This window comes from Felis catus, chromosome B2 (assembly GCF_018350175.1).
Source record: "Felis catus isolate Fca126 chromosome B2, F.catus_Fca126_mat1.0, whole genome shotgun sequence".
In the NCBI taxonomy this organism is placed as follows: Eukaryota; Metazoa; Chordata; class Mammalia; order Carnivora; family Felidae; genus Felis; species Felis catus.
Window position 1 is genome coordinate 123,813,854 of NC_058372.1, and position 21,153 is coordinate 123,835,006.

Sequence of the window (21,153 nt, forward strand, 5' to 3'; positions counted from 1 at the left end):
CCGCATCTTGTGCGAAGATTGGAGATAGGAAGGTCTGGATCTGCACGTGGGTTCTGTCCTCCTTGAGCCCTGTGACGGGGCAAGTTACCTAACTTCTCTATGCAGCCATCCCCTCATGTGTGAAGTGAGGGTAATCATACTCCCCCCGTGAGATTGCCAGGAAGATAAAATGAGAAAAGCACATGCACAGCTCCTCAGTGTGGCCTCCCTCACGAAGCTGCTCAATAATTGCTAGCTCCCTTCTCCCCTCTCGCAGCTGCTGCTTCCTGGGGTTGCATTCGTTTTCCTGGGGTGGTGGGGGGGGCATGTGAGACCACCTGCAACAGTCTAAGTAATAGCCGATCTATAAAGGCAGCTTCATCCTTGCCCAGATGTCATTTTACTAGAACAGTCTACCCAGGGAAGAGCTATCTGGCCCCTTACACAGTGGGATGGGTGGATAGAAATTCAACTCGACGATGAGGCTATAGAGATAAATGGTGACCATGTATTTCTTTCCTTTTTTGGTTTCCTTTTCCTTTGAAAACTTGCAGATCTCAGAGACATGCCGCCTTCACCTTCCTCTTTTAAAACCCTTCATATCCTTCCTTCTGTGCTGGTTGGCGGCTGAGGCCGCATGATTTGAAGGACACTCACAGGCTTATGGTGCGCTGACCCCCAGCTAACTGCGGCCTGGTGGGGGGGTGGGCGGCCAGCCTGCCATTTCATTCACCTCTTGAGAGTAATTGTTTGGCATTTTCAGAAACCTCTGTTAAGATGTAAATGTGGAATCTGAATAGTCGGGTCAACCTGGTATGCCAGGACATTTTGGTGGGGAGTCAAGCCTGATGAAGCTTTTCTGGTAACTTTCCCCGCCCCCCACACCCCATTTCCCGGGGGCAGGAATGAGCTAGAGGCGAAGGATACAAAGGAGCAGTTATTGTACGACATCTAGAAGGATCACAAAGTTTTTCCCTGGATTTTGGTAGTCTTTTCTCAAGCAGAGGGCTTAAGAAAATTGGAGAACTAATATCCTAAACCTTTTGCATTCTAGAGGAAGTCACAGCCAGAAAGAACAAGGGGTGGCCCAGAGTCCAAAGCACACGCACTCCAGCCAGATACACGGAAGAGTCTGGTCAGACCTGGTACAGCCATCTTGGTGGCCCAGAGAGGCGCCATGTCAGGAGTCTTGCTGAAGGACTCCAGAAAGTTCTGATCCACTGAGAGGGGGTGAAGGGAAGGAAGAAGGGTGATTCCAGAGAAGGCCAGGTCTGGGTTGTTGGACAGCATTGTTTATAGGGATTGCCCATCTGGGGGGCTTCATCTTCTTTCACCCAATAGGCCTGTATACCCTGCCCTGCACTCTAGGAAAACCTAAGAAACTCAACTGTTCTCTGGATACAAGGACTCTATGTCAGTGCTTCCCAGATTTTTGTTGTTGTTGTTTTAAAGGGGTGGTATGGTAAATTGCTTTGGAATTGCCAAAATAAGGGAATTAAGAAAACCCCCAAAACTCCAAATACATCTAGAGCCACTATTTATTAGTAGAGACAACATTCTCTCCCTCTCTCTCTCTCTCTCTCTCTCTCTCTCTCACACACACACACACACACACACACACACACACACACACAAGTAGAAGGGCCTAAAGGGCATACATCTCGAGATAAAGGACAGTTTTTAGAATCTAAGTAATTTACATTAACAAAAACCTTTCTAAATTGTCCTGATTTTTCCCATTTTGCTGTGGATTGAGGAAACATCACAACAATTCAGAACAGAGAACTGAGAGATCTGAGTTCAAATCTAGACTCCAGTGCTATTTACATCCCTTGGGCAAAGCAATTATTCTCTTGGCCTGATGTTCTGTTATTTCCTGAATGAGGGACTTTTGTTGATTTCTGGAGGGCCCTTGGGCTCTAAGTTTCTCCGAGCTCCTCTTTCTCCGATTATAGTCTGGAAAGCTGAGATCTGTTTCTATCTCTACTGAACCACACATTTCATGTAACTGTTCATAACAAATTGTGTTTCATCAGTTTCCCCATTTGTGGACCAGCTAACAACCCCCTTCCCAGGATTCGTGATGGCTTGTCATATCGTACAAAACCCAGTAATTTTCCCACTGACTCGGGAGTTTCCCAGGCTTTTCTGCCAAAGATTATTTTGGCATCTAACAACTTTTGTGAGCTTTCCATCATCAGTATTATAATCAACAAAAAAGCATTTCTTAAGTTAACAAGGGAAATACTGAATACAGACAATAAAAACATGATTATTACAGGGGTGAAGGTTCAGACAACGTCTAAAAGAGCAGCACTACCCTCGCTTCCAAAACCCATCAGAAAGCTGGGATGCGGAAGATTATAAGGGCAGCTCTGAGGGCTGCAGGTTGAAGTGGCTGGTGGAGAGAGAGGCCAGAACCACCCTTCTGATCGAGCATCATCGACAGAACAGGATTACTTGAGGAGATGGGTCAAGGGAGGGCAAGAGCAGCGAGGCCTTCCAGAGCAGGGGGTCACAAGGCATTCTACAAAATACAGCCACACATTAGACCGGCGCTGTCTACTGGGGTTAACGTTACCCCCCAGGTGACAGTTAGCAATGTCTGGAGACATTTTTGGCTGTCACAACTGAGAAAGAAAGCGTTGTTGACACCTGTAGCATAAAGGCCAGAGATGCTGCTAAACATTGTACACCACACAACTGTCCCCCAAGCCACAATAAAGACTTATCCAGCCCCAGATGTCGATAGTGTTGAAGTTCAAAAACCCTGCCTTAGAGTAAACCTGGGAGTGAGAAGGAAATTAAGAGCCAGAGGACCTGTAACATACAGTGTGGAAAATAAGGAAGGTGTGAACTTTGAGACAGAGGAGAGCGAGGAGGTATGTTCCTTATTGGGAGTCTATGGACCTCCCATCTTCTCTCTGGCTCCAAAATCCATGGGAAGAAGCATAAGTGACCCGGAGCCCAGGCCAGGTCCATGTTGCCCTGGGAGCAGGACCATGGAGTGGGGGGGCGGGGCAGAGTCAGCTCGTGCCCTTCCCCCTTGACACCTCCAACAGTGGAATCATTGGTGAGCAAACTATCCAGACCATGCCGCGGGAGAAGGAATGAAAGCAAATGGCTGGGGCACAGAGGCAAGGTAGGCAAAGCAAATTTGTTCCTTCAGGATGCACGTACCCAGGCCCTGTGCCTTCCCCCTCCCAGAACAGCCGCCTCTTAGAACAGGGCCCACTCCACTACTGCCTGTGTTTAGCACCTAAAAGTCCATGACCTAAAGCAGTCTGGGTAGTTAAATAAACTGAGGGTAGTTGGATAGTTCGAGGGCTTAAAAATTCTGGACTCCTGAGGGTCTTGTAAGGCCCCTAAAATCTCACTGTGATCTATCCTTTCTTCAACTAATATCTCTTGGAAGATTATCATGTGCCAGGCCTGTTGAGCAGGCGGGAATGGGATTGGAAGGAGAAACAGACACACTCCCCATACGCATGGCACTTAGAGCCTTGTAAGGGAAATAGAAATTAAGCAAATAATCACACAAATATAAAATCATAACTACAGTGTACAGTGTGAAGAAGTACAAAGTGTGAAGGAGTCTACGAAGGACACCTGCTAGTCATGATGGAACCGGGGAGACTTTCTGTGAAGATGGGGTTAGGAAGGCCTTCTCACAGAGGAAGTCTTTGCAGCCAAAAAGCTGTCGATTTATTTATTAAAAAAAAAAACAACTTAAAAAAATGTTTATTTATTTATTTTGAGAGAGAGAGCTCATGCAGGAGCAGGAGGAGGGGCAGAGAGAGACAGAGATAATCCCAAGGAGGCTCCATGCTGTCAGCACAGAGTCTGACACGGGGCACGATCTCACGGACAGGGGGCTGGCTCTTAAGAACGGTGAAATCATGACCTAAGCTGCAATCAGGCCAGGAGTCAGCCACTTAACCTACTAAACCATCTAGGTGTCCCAAAAAGCTGTAAATTTAGACTCTTGATTGTATGACCCAGTGAGGCTGTTCATATATCCCCAAAACCCCCTGAAAGGACCAAGAGAAGCTGTGATATGTTCCCGGAAACTTACTTTATGCTCAGTCCTCCCCATTTTCGTTGACGCCAGCTCAAACTTCCAGTGCTCAGGCCCACAGCCTCGGGTCATCCTTGCCCCTCCCTTTCTCACTTCTCACAACAGATCTACATCCATAAACCTTGCTGGTTCCATCTTCAGATTATATCCAGAATCAGGTGTCTTCTTATCACCTCCCCTGTGAGCCCAGTGCGAGCCCCAGAATCCCCCTCCTGGGCTATTCCACTCATCTCTTAACCATGCCTGGTGTCTGCCCTCACTCCCAATGGCCTGTTTCCAAACGAGCAGCTAGCATAATTCTTCTAAAAGCTATATCAGATTATATTCCTCATTTGCTCAAAGCCTTCAATGATTTCCCCATTGCACTCACAAATAAAAGCCAAAGTAAAAAAGTAAAAGCCCACGAGCCACCCCAAGCCACCCTCCCAGCATTTCTCTCCAACTTCATTTCCTCTTAGTCCCCATTCCCCCACCCCACACACACACCTCAGAATACTGCCTCAGGGCCTTTGCACAAGCTGCTCGTTTCCCCTGTCTGCAATGCTCCTTCTTATACTCACATGGCTAACTCATCAGGAACTGTAAGTCCCTGCTCAAATGCCAGCTCCACAAGGTGTACCATGACCGCACGACTCAAAACTACAACCTTCAACCCCACACACATTCCCGATCTCCATTCCTTGCACCCTATTTTTTCTATAGCACTTATTTCCCATGCTATATACACAATTAACTTAATCTATCCACTGTGTATCCCCTCCCTCTCCACTAGAACGTATGCTCTAGAGTCAGGGATTTTAGTGTGCTTTGTTCACTGATGTATCCTTGTATTGACTTAAGGGCTTAGCCCTCTGCTTTAAATTTGCATTCCATGGCAATAGCAATTCATTCTATTGCTACAGTGCTTTATGAATTAATATTGGAAATAAATCTTACACTTACGTAATGGTTAACACAAATTGCATTGCGTTTTTCCATAAGAATGATAATGATATTCCAGTGTAAACATTCCGGATGTACAATTTTGTTAACTCTACTTGGGTATGTCTTCATTTTTTTTTTTTTAATGAACAGGGACCCTTTAAATATGGAAGCAGCAGGGCCCTGATGTCTGGTTTCCCTCACTAATAAATAAACCTATTCACAATGGTGCAGTGTTTAGAATCAACACGCTTCCAAAGAGGGCGGGAATATTTTGTTTTGCTTTAAAGCTGCCTTTTGCACATAACATTTGGTCATCTCAGGAGACCCATGAAGCAATCAGAAAGATCTAAAGCACGGGAACAGTATGTTCTTTGAAATCTCTCTGACAGAAGCAGACAGTCTCGCCTCCCCTCAAACCGTCCTGAAGGGGAAGTGTGGCGACTTGGACGGTAATGAGATGGACTGGGAACTCCCCCTTCCCTTTGGTCTACTTTACAGGCGAGCTTCATGAGGGTGAAAGATGGGTCATTCCCATCTACAGATGCTTTAGCTTGAAGCCAAGCTGCCTGGGAAATAAAATACTGGAAAATAAGTGAAACTAATTATAGTCCCCTCCAAAACAGGATTTTGTAAAAACAAGTGGCATTAAAAATTGCCAACACTTAAACTCTGCTGTTTCACAGTATCGCCCATAGATGGCAGCACGTGATCCACCTTTCTTCACCAACTAGCGGATTCAACCTTAATTTTCTCTAGGTAAGTCCACTGAAAATTCTACTAGTTCTTGAGCTCCTCTGAAGCGTTCCTTGTCATCAGATGGAGATTTGAGTGTGCAATAAAATCTTGGGGTTTTTGTCCTCCCTCACTAGATTAAGCTTCTTGGTGACCTCAAACCACAATCACCAAGTCAACGGTGGTACTGTGACCTGGAAAAAACAGGGAGGAAATGAGAGACAAAATAAAACAAAAACCGCACTGTGAGCTTTTTAAGGGAGAATGAGATCTTGGCAAGTAGGCTGTTAGCAAACTAAGTTGAAGACTAGTTATGTTCAGAAAAGTCAAAAGTCAGAAAAACCCATTTTTGTGATTTACCTCTCTAGGGTCCCTATTACCAGACACTGGGAGCTTTCACATGAGCACAAGAATTCGAGTGATGCATACTGACCTGACCACTTCCAGTTCTGAAAATTTCTGATCTGTGGCCAAAAAAGTTTCAGGAGATAAGTGTCCAAGAGGATGAAATCATTTTCTCCAGATTCTAGCCAAGACTAGTATCTATATGTATTTTAACAACGCAACAACAGCAAAAACAAAACAAAACAAAAAAAAAAACAAAAACAGAAAAAACCTTCAGGTTAACCAAAATATTTCTTAGCAAAAAGGAAACCAAAGCCTAGTGGACTGGTCCACTAGGACAGTGTTTTTTAAAATATCAGTTGCAATTGACTCCTATATTGGAAACCAACTAGGTAAGCCATAACAGGCATTGTAGAAGAATAGAATAGAAAAGAGAAGAGAAGAGAATTAGAATAGATCAGGGTGCATCTCTGTGTACAGAGTTCTAAGGTTAAATTTCTTGCTTTGGATCATGGCCAAAGAAAACTTGCCAAATTCTGCCGCGGAAAGCTGTGTCAGCTGTCAACCTGTGTATTTTCTATAGTCCAACACCGATAAGCTCCTCGCTATCCAAAAATTTAATTTAACAAGTAGATTTTGGTTGAATGTGAGAGGCATTAAACAGCAAGCTAAATTAAGCTCTCCCCAAACCACTGGGGTATAGAAACAGAGAATTGTCATTTATCATTTATCATCACTGTTATACATATATCCATGCTTTTCCAGAACAATCCTAACCTCAGGCATTTTGTCGTATTCATCCATAAGCACATTCATACTCGTGATGTCCTATGTCCTAAATTTCATTCTGGGAAAATCTAGCTGCTGGCTAAACCTATAGGCCAAGGATCAAAACTTAAATCTCTAAAGGAGGTAGGCAATGAGATGGGTGAAGCAGGACAGGAGTTGCAAAGGATTAACTGTGGATTTCATAGGAAATGCATAATTTTTAAGTTGATAAGTAACATCAAAAAAGATATTTTGCTCAGCAGAAATCAGGCCTTCTATGGCCTGAACTCAGTGCCCCCACAAATTCCTACGTTGAAGTCTTGACTCCCAATGTGACTGTATTTGGAGACAGAGTCTTTAGGAGGTGATTAAGATGAAATGAGGTCATATGGGTGGGGCCCTAATCCAACAGGGCTGATGGCCTTATAGGCAGAGGGAGAGAGCTCCCCCCTGCACACACACAGGAAAGACCATGTGAGCACACAGCGAGGAGCACACACCGGGAAGAGAGTCCTCACCAGAACCATATCAGTCAGCACCCTGATCTTGAACCTCCCAGCTTCCAGAACCGTGAAGAACAAATGTCTCTTGCTTAAGCTACCCAGTCTGTAGTATTTTGTTATAACGGCAGAACATTCTAACACGAGGCCTATGGCCCTGGGCGCTCGAGGCTGCGATACCTGAAGTCGCTTTAAGTACCAGTCCTCACAATGGCTTTGAAGTCTCAGGACAACTGGGACAGTTGCTTCATTGAATTACTTCAAGATGCGTGATTACAGCTAGTGTGACTGACAGTGAGGTGGGCAAAGGAAAAGCCACTCGGAGAGCAAAGAAATAAATGTGACCGTTTCCAGGGGAGGCGATGTCCCCAGTTTCAGAATAAGCATGACGACGCCCACACCCCGGCCGGGAGAGGGATTGGCATCCGGCAGGACAGGGGCTGCGGGACCTGGCTTTCACTTTCTTCATCTCTTCCTCTTCCAACTCACTGTCCCTCCCGTTCTAGTGCAGTTCACACCTTGTTTCACTTTATCGTCATGGGTTTCAGAATTGTATCCGTATTTCCACCTTTAGTTTTTAAGTCTTTACTTTGTACCAGGTGCACGTGCAGGTGCTGAGACACATTGGTTGGGAAACACAGATGACAAATTCTCTGTTCATGGCACGTCTGTCCCAGTTGGGTGAGACAGACGATAAACAAAATAAAGAGCCAAACCATGAGACCCATTGGAAGGCTGTAAGGTGCATCTGCCATGTTGTTTAGGGTATTCAATTCAGCAGTAGAAGAAAACAACTGATACGGAGGGAACTCATATGTGAGCATATATAAATAAGAAAATTAGTGGTAAGCGAGGTGTGTTAGAAAGATGAAGTAGAACACAGATAGGAAGAAACAGCAGGGCCAGGATACCTGATAGTCACGATACTAAAATACGCGAACGATACTCAGTATTCGTGAGTTCTTAATTTGGCCACACAGCTAGGTAATGTGTTCTGGCCCTAAGTGACCTTTGCCCAAAGAACACAAAATCCTTGCTGCTCAGAAGGCTGGTTGACAAGCAACAGCCAGGGCCATGTAATACTTCCAAACACCTTGTCTGTCTGCTGAGACCCCGTGATCAAAGTCAACTCTGGTCCTGGTAACTATCAGGGTACGGTAGTGTGGGAGAGAGAGAGAGAAACAGACATCTTGAGTATCGGTGTCGCTGTGGACCCAGGTACTATGGTTTTTCTAACCATGTGCTGTGTGAAGCATGTAAAGGAACCCCATCATTCTTTGTGTGAGTTTCAATTGATTTAATAAACCATGTGATTCAATCATCCTAATTGGATCTGCGAGCCTTTCCAGGAGAGCTTGCCTAGTTATGGACTTAGAGGCTGTCGTGGCCATGAAATAATTTCCCATGTGACAAGGATGAAAAGTGCTACAGCATCAGAAATAGAGCAAAGAGGGGAGGGGGAGGACTTCAAACAGAGTGATCAGGAAAGGTCTGAGTGAGAATGCGACAGCGGAGCAAAGACTTGAAGGACTCAGGAGAGCAAGACAGGCAGAAATCCTGAGGAAGCGGATTGCAGACACGGGAACCAGACGTGCAAGGAGTCCAGCCGCGAGCTTTACTGGCAAGCTCTGGAAACAGGAGCAGCCAAACAGCAAGGAGGCCGGTGTGGCCAGCCAGGAGTGAGCTGGCCTGGGGGGGACAAGGTGACAGGTCGCAGGGGCATCCCTACAAGGCCCGCCATGTCCTTGTAACACCGTTGGCTTTCACTCTAAAATGCTTTCCATTGGAGAGTTTTGGATACGGGAGTGGTTCAATGAACATTTTCACAGGATCAGTCTGGCTGCACCGAGTGGACAGGAACAGGGACAGAGCGTGGCGGCCGGCTGGGAGAGAACTGCAGTGACCCAGGCAAAAATGACGGTGGCTCCCACAAGGAGGTAGCAGCAGAGGTAATGAGAAGTGACGAGATTCTAGACGTTTTGGAAGTAGAACCGACAGGGTTTGGTACTGGATTGGGGGTGGGAGTGAGAAAGAGAGGAGTCCTTCTTGAATCCCAGGCTTTAGGCCTCGGTCCCTGGGATGGAGATGCCATTAGCTGTGGGAGCAGAAAACTGGGGAGTAGTATCATTTTACTAAGGAAGGGGCTGAAACTTCAATAACCTGCCCGAAGTCACACGGGAAGTGAGCTGTTCCAGCCAGGAATCACTTGAAGCTAGGTCATGTTTCTAAGCTGACGCTGTTTCTTTCACCCCCTGGGAAGAATTTACAGAGAAGAGTATATAGGGAGGGGGGCGCGCGGAGGGAGGGGGTGCAGGGAGAAGGGGGCATGGGAAAGGGGGGTACACCGGGTGGGGGCGCACGGGGAAGAGCGTGTGAAGAGGGGGTGTGGGGAGTGGGCCGCACGAGGAGGGGGCGGAAGGGAAGGACACGTGGGGAGGGGGATGCCAGCGGGTACCCACCTCATGACATGCTTAGGAGGATAACTAAGCCGAGAGTTGTAAAGTGCTCAGAGCAGTGTTGACAGGGTAAGCGCTGCACAAGCACTTAATAAATACAATTGGGGTTCACAAACCCTTAGAAGTCCTATGGCCCTATTTCCCAGAATCCACAATTGTCTTTGAAATCTCCCCCTGAACTCCGTGCTCTTGTCAGTTCATCTGGAATCAGCGGGATAACCGCCTTAAAAACGGACTACGGCTATGCTAGTCCGGTACCCTCACGCACACTCGTGTGCTGCACTTGCAAAATCTCCCAGTAGTTTTTGCGGAGAAGCGCGGCGGGAGATTTATGGCACCTGCAGCTCACCGTGGAGAGGCGCGCTGGGCTCCGAAGCCGCGTCTGGCCGGCAGGCAGCTCCCCAGGCAGCTCTGTGATCACGTTGAGGGCAGACTGGCAGCTAGGGTCCATCTCTGCGCATGCGCATTGCGTAGCGGGAACCGCTGCAGCCGCTCCGTGGTCACGTTGCGGGCGGACGGGCGTCGCGGGGCCCTCTCTGCGCACGCGCATTGCGCAGTTGGAAACCATGTTTCGTTCCTGCTTCTAGCAGTCACTGGATTAGATACCCGCTCGCTACACCTCGCAAAATTGCTGCAGTATGACCCTCTCTTCAAGTGAGTAAGACAGCTTTGTGGGGTTATAAAGTGGCATTTAAAACCCTCGAAGAGGGAGCACTGCCCGTACCCTGCTGACGTTCCTGGGTGGGAGCAACGAGGCTGCGTGGGGCAGTGGAAGATACTGGAGGTTGGAACCAAGGGCCACTGCCTGAGTGAAGAGCCGCTGGTGCTGCCAGGGGCAAGAAGCAAACTGGGGGGACCAAGTCCCTTCGCCCGCTCCTGCCTTCCCGCCTCTCTCCAGGATCCCTTTGGGCAGAACCCTACAGGGAGGTGGCACAGGGAAAATAGGGTTTCCAGAGTCTCCGGCCAGAATCAGATTACATTAGATATAAAAGTACTTAGAAAATGGGCTATGCATTGAAAAATAACATTATTGAGGAATGCTATGGGAAATGTTACTTGGTAGTAAAGGGTTAATTTTAAGTCAAGGCTTTTCATATTCTTCTCTTTAACCACTAACATGTCTATATGTGAACAAGTAGGTAAAATTAACGTTAGCTTCGTGCCTGAAACTGTTTTGTTCCAGACACTGGTACCCAGAGGAAGAGATGTCCAATGTTCTGGCTATAATGGCTGCGTATATAAGAGTACCCCTGACACGTGGGCAATTTTCCTAGGCTAGAAAAATCTCATGTCGTAGGTCTGGGAGGGTCGATATCTCACACTTGCTTCTGCTCCACTAGTAGCATGGAGGAAGTTGGATTACGTCACTGGAATGCACACATGTGACATTGCTGGAGCAAATCATCATAAAAATGTTTGTGTTTGTGCTAGATATTGGTATATACATCAACATCTTCTTTTCTTTTTTCAAAAATGTTTTATTATTTATTTTTGAGAGAGAGAGAGAGAGGGGGGCAGAGAGACAAGCAGAGACAGAATCCGAAGCAGGCTCTAGGCTATGAGCTGTCAGCACAGAGCCCAGCACGGGGCTCGAACCCACAAACTGTGAGATCATGACCTGAATTGAAGTCAGACACTTAACCAACTGAGCCACCCAGGTGCCCCTCGACATCTTTTTTAAAGTGATTTTCCCACATGCTTCCTCAAACATACTAATATTTCCATTACTATTATTCACTTCACAGAATCAAGTCTTGTATTAATGTGTGGGTGGCCCACCAGAGCTCACCACTAAATTATCATTTATCTTTGAGAACCCATGAACTTCTTCTTTTGTTTTCCAGAGACACACCCATTTTGTAGTTCATGAGATGTGCATGTATTGCAGATTGTGTTGATTTGCTTACTCGACAAATAATAACCTAGGCCTTACCTACCATAGACCTGACCCAATGCTGAGTCATCAACCAAAAGGTTATGTTCCATGACCTCATGGTGGTTACAATCTGTCGCGAAAGGCCAGAGATAAATACATAAATGTACAAACAAAGGAATTCTATGAAGAATTCTAGGGAAACAAGGGTGAAGAGCATAGGAAGCTAGCGTGTAAGTTTAGAAAGGCCTCTTGAAGGAAGTCATATTTGAGCAAAGACCTAAAGGATGTGATGGGTGTGTAGGTAAGTGGGAGGATTTCTTGCAGAGCCGAAAACAGAAGAGAAGTCTGTGAAATGGAGAAGAACTTGGCCCGCTGCAAGAACAGTTGGGAGCTCGGTCTGGCTAGTGTGCAGTGAGAGGTCTCATTGAGGCTGGAGAAAAGCCAGATCCCACATGGATTTGGATGGTATTCTGAGGCCAACCGGACAATGGAGTGGTGCATGCCACTTTGACTTTGTATGAGGAAAGGATGGCTGAGCAGGAGTGAGCGGCAGGAGTTGAATGAAAGGCCCTGCAGCAGTCCAGGTGGTATCACCAGGTGTCTCCAGGGGTTGACATTCACATGGAGAAATGACGATGGCTGGACTGGAGGAAAGTCGTAAAGAAGAAGGGAAGTAGCTGTGAAATCTACTTTGGAGGTCTCATCTGCAGGACTGGTTATTCATTGCATTCAGAAAAAAAATAGTTCCGGGTTCCCAGTCTGAGCAACTGGGTGATGGCAGACGAGGAACAAAAGACAGGAAAAGGAAGAGAGACAAGAGAAAGAGTGGGGAAGAGGCCAAAACGGATGTCAGGAGTGAAGAAAGCAATCTTTAGGTACAATTATGAAATCTTAAGGCACACATAAGGCACACATCCTTTGGTGTTAACTTGCTCGGCACAAAGTCATTGCTCTAATCTCTTGGAGAGGAAAAGCCTTTGTTGGAGATGATCCGTGCCTTTTCTGAGGTCATATTGATTTAGAAAATGGCAGAGCCAGGGGAAACCACGAGCTGAATTCTTACAGGAATTGGGACCGATGATCAGAATAATCCGGAGATAAACCACCACCTCTAGGCTTCATGTTCTGTGCTTTACTTTAACTGTTTGGATGTGGTCACAGGCTTTGCCAGAAAGCCTCTGGAATTTAGACAGATTAATAAGATTGTATTTGCAGGCACTCCTTCCACAATCTTTCCTGTAGACTCCTAAACGATGGCGAAAAACTTTCTACTCTAACTTAACTGCTAAGAGAAAGAAAAAGTAATCCCTCCTAACTTGATGTTAAAGGTATTTCCCAAGTTATGGGGATTGGGGCACCTGGCTGGCTTACTTGGTTAAGCGGCCGACTCTTGATTTCGGCTCAGGTCCTGATCTCAGGGTCGTGAGTTTGAGCCCCGCATCGGGCTCTGAGCTCACAGCACGGGGCCTACTTTGGATCCTCTGTCTCCCTCTGTCTACCCTTCCCCTGCTCACACTCACACACTCTCCCCTGCTCTCTCTCAAAAATATAAATAAATAAATAAATAAATAAATAAATAAATAAATAAATAAAGTACTTCCTCAGATTTAATACTGATAGATGAACTCATTAGCTCCTACTGAGGAAGGGTAAATATGGACATTGTCATTCACCAAACTTGACCGTGGAGTCAGTGGCTCTAACACTTTATTTTCATTGTCTCTGGGCTTAGGATAAATTATTTGTCACATGTAAATCCTAGCTAAAGATGCCTGCAGGTGGAAAGAAAATAAGGCAATGAGACGTTGGCCTTGACTTACCAGAGCTCTGTTCATGGGAACTATGCTTAGCAGTTCAGAGCACAGACTCTAGGTTTGGATTCTCACCCCTCTCCTACTGCCACCAGATTTCTAGCTGTGTGATCTTACGCTATGTACATCCATACTTTGTACCTCAGTTTCCTTATCAGTAATATGGGGATATTAATTTACCCATTCCTAGGGTCTTTTGTGGATGAAGTGAGGTGCTGCTTATACAAATCTGACTATGATGTGCTATTCACGTGTTAGCACAAGCACACATACTGTGCAAGTGGGCTGTAGGTGGTGTGTGTTTGGATTGTAGCACTTCATAAACAAACCACAGGAGGATGTAGTGACTTGATAAATGGGGCAGCCCTAAAAGCAAATGTTTGTACTTAATTCTTTATCAAAGAATTCCTGGGTTGTGCTGGAGCTTCAACATAAAGAATATAAATAAGACTTAGCTTGCAGAAGAGTTGATAATATTTACATCTTTGACTCTCATTTTTCACTTGTGGAAGGAATGCAAAAACCCGAAAATATGATAGCCTCCGGTGAAGTAGCTTATAGTCTTAGGGAAGAGGTGAGTACACATTCAGAAAGTAAATGAACCAAGCTGAGTGGTGGTAGTGTTGAATGTAAATAACTGCAGGTCACAGACTCAGGTTCCAAACTGTAATCCCAGAGTTACAGCCCACAGCCACTTTTGAGCCCTAAGAATATACCAGAAGCGGAGCATCCTTCCAGGTCCCAGAGCAGTGAGTTATAGACAGGAGAACAGGTCTTACAGAAGAAACTGCTTTTGAATTCCATCAGACGGTGTGCCAGTGGTGGAGGGCCTACTTGGTGGGCTTTGTAGCGTAGAATCAGTTACAGGAGTTGTTTCTTTGGTACACGCTGTATCTTTTAGGAGTTCATTGTTCCGTAAGAAAGAAGACGTATGCCCAAAAAATGTATCCTCTCACTCCCTGCTTAAAACATCAAAGTCCTTAGCAAAGTATATAAGATTGTTCATGATGTAGTCCCTGCTTGTTGGTGTAAGTTAGGAATGCTCTCAGCTGCAAGGAATAGAACGTTCCATCAACAGTGGCTTCAACCAGCGCTTCTCAAGCTGTGATGTATCTTCCAATCACCGGAGCTTCTTATTAAAATGCACATTCTGATTTAGGAGGTCTAAAGTGAGGCCTGAGATTCTGCATTTTTTTTAAGTTTATTTGTTTTTGAGAGAGAAAGCGAGTGTGTGAGACAGGGCACAAGCAGGGGAGGAGCAGAGAGAGAGAGGGAGACACAGAATCCAAAGCAGGTTCCAGGCTCTGCGCTGTCAGCACACAGCCCAATGTGGATATCAAACCCATGAACCATGAGATCATGACCTGAGCTGAAGCTGGACACTTAACCGACTGAGCCACCCAGGCTCAGATTCTGCTTTTCTAACAAGCTCCCAGGTGGTGCTGATTCTATTGGTTTAAAACCTACAATTTCAACAGCAAGACTTTTAAAAAATGCAATTTTCCTGCTTTCATATCACAGGAAAATCTGAAAGTAGTTCCAGATTTGACTCGGATCAACAATGTCAGTGCTCAGGGATTGGCACATCGGGAACTGGCTGAAAAACCATGGCCCACAGGCCAAATCTAACCCACTGGCTATTAGAAATAAAGTCTTACTGGAACACAGCCATGCTCATTTGTTTATGTAGGACGTATGACCTCTTTCATGCTAGAAAGGCTGAGCTGTAACAAAGACCAGATGGCCCATAAAGCCTAAAATGTTTACCTTCACCTGGCCCTTTATGAAACAAGCTTGCTAACTCCTAGCTTATGCATTAGTATTCACTCAGCACCTGGGCCTATCATGTCCCCCAAACTCAGTGAGGACTGTTGACAAGGAAGAAAGGCAGGCAGTAACCGTGTCTGCAACATGGCTCCTCTCCGTCACATCCTGCTGTCCCCTAACATGCAACTCATGTGCCCCCCGCCCCCCAAGGCACCGGGCTTCTTCACTGCATCTTCAGAAAATGCCAGATGTGTCTTGAGGACAGCAAGATCGCTGAATGTTTGCTAAAAACAAGGTGGTAAAGGACTGCAGCCTGGGCAGGCTGCTACAAGAGTGACACAGAGGATGGCCTCAGGTTCCAAGCTAAAGAGTTTGGACTTACAAGTCAATGGGGGACCTTGAAGATTTTTAAAGCATGAGATGAATTTATTGTTGTATGCATATAATTCTGATAATACAATGTAGGGTGGTCTGTTATATTAGTCTGCTTAGACTGTCATAATAAGTACCACTGACTGGGAGGTTTCAGCAACATAAATGTATTCTGTCACCATTCTGGAGGCTGAAAGTCCAAGATCAAGGTGCTAGAAAATTCAGTTCCTGGTGAGACCTCACTTTTTCTTGTAGATGACCAATCTTCTTACTGTCTCCTCACATGTCCTTCTCTCTGTTTAAGCAGAGAGAAAAAGAGAGGTGTTGATAAAAATGGTGGGCAGAGAAAGGAGGGTGAGCTGTTGGGTCCCAGCCATGTTGAAATTCCTTATAAATAAACCACGTCACCATCCAGCAAGTGGTTTTGACTCCCCCGCCCAACAAGTCGTCCATTTGTATTCAAGAAATTCAGGTCCATTGGCACAGCAGATTTCAAGGCTAAGAGAGAAAGACTCTGTTGGATCCCTGCAGGAAAAGTAAGCAGGAAAAAAGTTTCAACATGGAAAATGTCCTCCGGGAAAGAGAAGGAGAAAGGCAGGCTCCAGTGCAGAATGAAGAAGAAGAAGCCCACCCTTTGGGAGGTGGTGAAGGCCAGGAGCCTGGAGGAAATATTAGAGTGGATTTGGCCCCACCTGCCCATGATGGTAGAGAGGATATGCCCAACAAGCTTGTCAATAACGTTGACATGACAGATCTAGACACAGATGATACGGAACTTTTCACGGATGACATGAGGCGGCTAAGGAGGAAACCAGGGAGCTTCAGTTGAGGTACAGTTTGCCCATTCTTATAGGAGATCCCCCTCACCGTGACCATCATGATGAGTTTTGCCTTAGGCCTCCAATGCTGAGATTAGTAATAATAACCCCCCTGCTTCCCGAAGTTGCATTTTCTTGATGTGAACCTATGGTGTTATGTCATTTTTCTGATTAGAGATTCCATTTTGCCTTACTCTGGAAGTTTTTCTGTCAGCAGGGAAGTTTCATCAACTTGCAGGAAAAGATGTTTATTACATGCTGTAAAGGTAATAAAGCAGTTTAAAAAGCAATCTAAAAAGAGAGAGAGAGAGAGAGAGAGAGAGAGAGAGAGAGAGAGAGAGAGAGGTGTTATTTCCTCTTCTTATTGCATTAGGGTCCCACCCTTCTATCTTACTGAACCTGAATTACCTCCCTGAATTCTCTGTTTGCAAATATAGTCACGTTGAGGGTGAGACTTCAACATATAAATTTTAGGGGGACACAATTCAGTCCATACAACCAATGGAAAGAAAAACTTAAGCAGGGAGACACGTTGGAGCCACTTTAAAATGCTCTTTTGGGGCGCCTGGGTGGCGCAGTTGGTTAAGCGTCCAACTTCAGCCAGGTCACGATCTCGCGGTCCGTGAGTTCGAGCCCCACGTCGGGCTCTGGGCTGATGGCTCAGAGCCTGGAGCCTGTTTCCGATTCTGTGTCTCCCTCTCTCTCTGCCCCTCCCCCGTTCATGCTCTGTCTCTCTCTGTCCCAAAAATAAATAAACGTTGAAAAAAAAATTTTAAAATGCTCTTTTGACTTAATGCTAAGAATGCCAAACACCTTTAATGATACATTGTGTCTTTTGTGAGCTGCAAGACCACTTACCACTCTGCTTTCCCTTAGTTGGCTTTGGAATTTCCTTTCATGTGTGCTTATTTTCAAGTGTGATAACCCTATCCTAGTGCCTTTTGACTATCTCTACTTCCAAATCAACAAATATTTACTATCTTCACATGATATGCATGACCCTGAGCCAGGTGTTCGGAGTGAAACAACTCATGAGACTTGCACCTTGTTCTTAAATACTGAAACCAGCAAAGGACAAAGACACAACACTTATGTGGCTGTGGCTAAACTCAGACAAACCTGGGGTGGATTCCAGCTTCCCTAACTATCAGCTTCAGCAAATTATTCAAATTCTTCAAGCTCCTATTTTTCATCCACAAATAGGCATGATAATAATATCTGTCTCATAAGCTTGTTGTTAAGATTAATAAAATAATAAATGTACAGTACAGTTCCTGACACATGGAAAGTGCTTGAATACAATTTAGCCTTTTTGTTTTTACTGTTTTTAATATTACTATAGGGAAGAGGGTGTTTGGACTTTTCCTTCTGAACTCCCCTCTCTCCACTGCTTTTTTTTTTTTTTTTTTTTTTTTCCACTCTACTTTGGAACTTCAGGAGACTGTCCAGTTTTCTTTTAAAAGCAGAGAGAGGGGCACCTGGGTGGCTCGGTTGGTCAAGTGGCCGACTTTGGCTCAGGTCATGATCTCGCGGTTCATGAGTTTAAGCCCTGCATCAGGCTCTGTGTTGACAGCTCAGAGCCTGGAGCCTGCTTTGGATTCTGGGTCTCCCCCTTTGTCTCTCTGCCCCCCCTCCCTGCAAATAAATAAAGATTTTAAAAAGGTGGTGCAGAGAGAAAGAAGCTCTGTGAGGGTTCTCTGAGCAGAACCCTGGGTGCAGATGTACATGTACCATGGGTGACAGTGTTGTGCCTTGATTTAATCTGCTTCAATTCCGTTTTCATCTTCTCATTCCTGACCTTTGAGATCCATTTGCTGTAGAAAAGGACAAAGAACTCCATTACACAGCCGCTGATTGCTCTCGAGGCATTCACTCAATAAATATTTATTCTGTAGTTTCTGAGTGCCAGGCACTGAGTCAGTGCTGGGGACAGAGCCGTGGATGTGGCAGCTCCAGGCTCTGACCTTATGCAACACAGCCCAGCCGACAGCAAACACCCAAGGGCAAGCAGAGCTCTGGAAGCCAATGGAGTGGGACTCAGCCTAGGCTGCTAGACATCACCGTGACCTTCCACCAGGGACATCGGGAGTCTCCTGTGCAAGGTGGCAACTCTTAATTGCCCAAACTGGAAACCCAAGGTGATATGAATAATTGAAAGCATGAAATCTAAACAAAGGATTAAGCAGTAGGATACAGAAATCTAATTATATCATTGATTTTAAATTGCAAAAAAAATGTGAGCTAACAGACAGTTTTAGCCTCTTCCAACTTTTTCTGGCCAGGAATGTTAGTTCACAAATCACAATCTGATGATGAAGGGGTGATTGTCGATATTTCCTGTGCCGTCTCCCAATGCTCAGGACGACAATTCTCAGGAAACCACCAATGGAGATTAAACTTTGAATTTGGACTCAAAATGATGTGGCATGCTTGGAGAGCACCAATTTCATCAACTGGATGGATGTTTGGAGCTGCTCCAAATTTGCTCAATTAACAAGGTTGAGCTGGCTTCCATGAAAATGGTAGCTCTAATGGTTACAGACTCTGTAGTGATTTTATGCAAAAGTAGCATCCAGCTGCCTCGCCATCTGGCAAAGATCTGATTGCCATCCCCTTGAGACCCAGGAAGTCATGATTCTCAAATCACAGCTGAACTTGGCTGGGGTGGGGGTAGGGGCCGAGGCCTGGCCTTAGAACTACGCTCCCACTAGAATAAGTCAGGTGTTGGGTCAGAGCCCAGCCGACCTCAGATTTAGCCCCCCATCCGAGACTCATTCTAGGATGGTGAGGGCTGCCTGAAACCCCAGTTTGAAGATGTCCCAAATGGTGCATGAAGTAAACCTCCAGGATGAGCAAGGCTCAGAGTCAAGCAGGAGTCAAAAGACCTGACACATGTTGAGCACTTGTGTTTTGCAGAGCTCTAAATTCCACTTGAATCACCTGGTAACCACTCTGCCACTGTGCTAAGTGGTTAACGGGAGGGCAGTCCTGCAAGACAGGGAGTGGGGGGAAGTGCTAGAAAAATAAGTGTCCTGGAGGGCTTAGATAAGAATTCAGAAACTGAGGTGATGATAAGAAGACAGCACAAGTCACACGGAGGGAACAGCAGGAGCGAAGACTCAGAGGCACTGGACCTCTCTGCTGTGGGATGTCAGTCTTGGTGTGCCCACCTGGAAGATAGTGGAATAACCGGCATATACCAGGTATTAGGATCAATCCTGACCCTTGCAAGTGAGGGAAAGGAGCATCCTGATGCTTGCATGTTTCTCCTTGCCTGCTTGCAAGGCATCTCCATGCCTCTTTCCCACTGGCCTCGTACCTGTGTTTCTGCCATTAGTGTGTCCTATGAGGATGCTCTTTGGGAACAGGTGCTGGAGGCTGGCATGACTGCCCCGAACTTGGGGCAGGGAGGGGGACACAAACCATTGTCCCCCACCATTCCTTAGTCACCATGACAGCAGGAAGGCCTGGGGTGGGAGGCCAAAGTTGCCATGCCCCTTCCCTAACCTGGCTAGAATTAGCCCTGAGATGAATTAAACATGAGCCCACCTGGTCTGGGGGCAGCAGCATTGTCAAAAAAGAAAAAAAAATCAGAAACTGAGACCCAGGCAAAGGTCAAGCTACGTGAACAGGTGTCCTCGAAGACAGGTTAGCAGTCTGTGGGTCACCTCAACTTAGGGGCCATGTTAAGACAGTCAAGACAATGAGAGCTGAGAGGCAGACAAAGAGGGACTTGGAAAATGATGTGGGAGACCAGAGGTGGGTTTGGGTTCCTGGTTCCTGGTTGCCGCTTCCAGGTCCATCTCAGAGCAAGAAAGAGAAAGCAGTTCTCTCCTTACCAGTTGCTGGACAACTGCCAGGTTACGGAGAGGGCTCAGGTTGCTAGAATTCCTTGATTCATGCTGCCAGGGTTAATAACTGTGGTCAGCAGAGAGAGCAGGAAGGGGATGGGTGGGCAGGCTTTAAAGGACAACAAGTCAAACATTGTCATTTACTTGAAAGGGAACACTGATTCCATGTAGGCACTTCTGAATTAAAAATAGGAAGAGGATGACCTCACGCTTTGGGGGAAAATGTACTTTCGTTTTTACCAATTAACATTCTCCCTCTCTGACTGCAAATAAATGTCCCTCCTTTTCCCATCTAGGAAAACCAACTGAAAGCACAGCAAACCTGCTTCACTCTCGGTAGCTTCTTGGAAAGGAAGTGAATGACTCCTGGGTCGTTTATGAAGTTCAGTTGTACATCCAGATAGGGCGACAGGCTGGTTTGCTATCTGACCACTCAAGGGAGTGAGGTGACACCATAGAGAAGTCACAGGGATGCTCCAAGGCCCTTCCTCACTCCTCACTGCCCAGGGAGTTTGCCAGGCTGCATAATGGAAGCTGAAGAGAGGGCATCATAGCCAGATGGTATGGCCTGCGATTCTGATACCAGCTCTGCCAGCTCCTGATTTATGAGGCTTGGAGCAGTTGATCTGTTCCCTCTCAGCCTCAGTGTCTGCATCCCTTAAAGGAAGGGGTTGTATTTTGTAATGTTGAGGAATGTTAGGATCAGATGAGCTGATGAGAAATTCTGCTCCTCCCACGTCTTCTCAGACAGAAACTGGGGAGTCATGGGAGACACCTTGCTCTCCTGTTTCTCACTATTTCCATATCCTAGTTCTCTCTTGAATTCATCCCTTCCTCTTTCTTCCAGTTGCCCCTGCTTTACACCAGGAGCTCATG

The 21,153-nt window shown here is 46.0% G+C and overlaps 1 long non-coding RNA gene and 1 pseudogene across 2 annotated transcripts in view; one reads left to right on the forward strand and one right to left on the reverse strand.

The window, feature by feature from the left end:
• Nucleotides 1-15,639: 15,639 nt before the first annotated feature.
• LOC109499918 overlaps nt 15,640-21,153 on the reverse strand; it is a 45,475-nt gene continuing 39,961 nt past the window's right edge. The window contains exons 4-5 of one of the 2 annotated variants that reach the window (XR_006598327.1): nt 18,158-18,240; nt 15,640-15,903 (exon numbers count right to left, since the gene is read on the reverse strand). This is a non-coding gene — a long non-coding RNA (uncharacterized LOC109499918). Of the gene's footprint in view, nt 15,904-18,011; nt 18,241-21,153 lie in introns of those variants that run through there. The other variant, XR_002742470.2, reaches the window with a different exon arrangement.
• Nucleotides 15,893-17,046, forward strand: LOC101087321 (annotated as a pseudogene).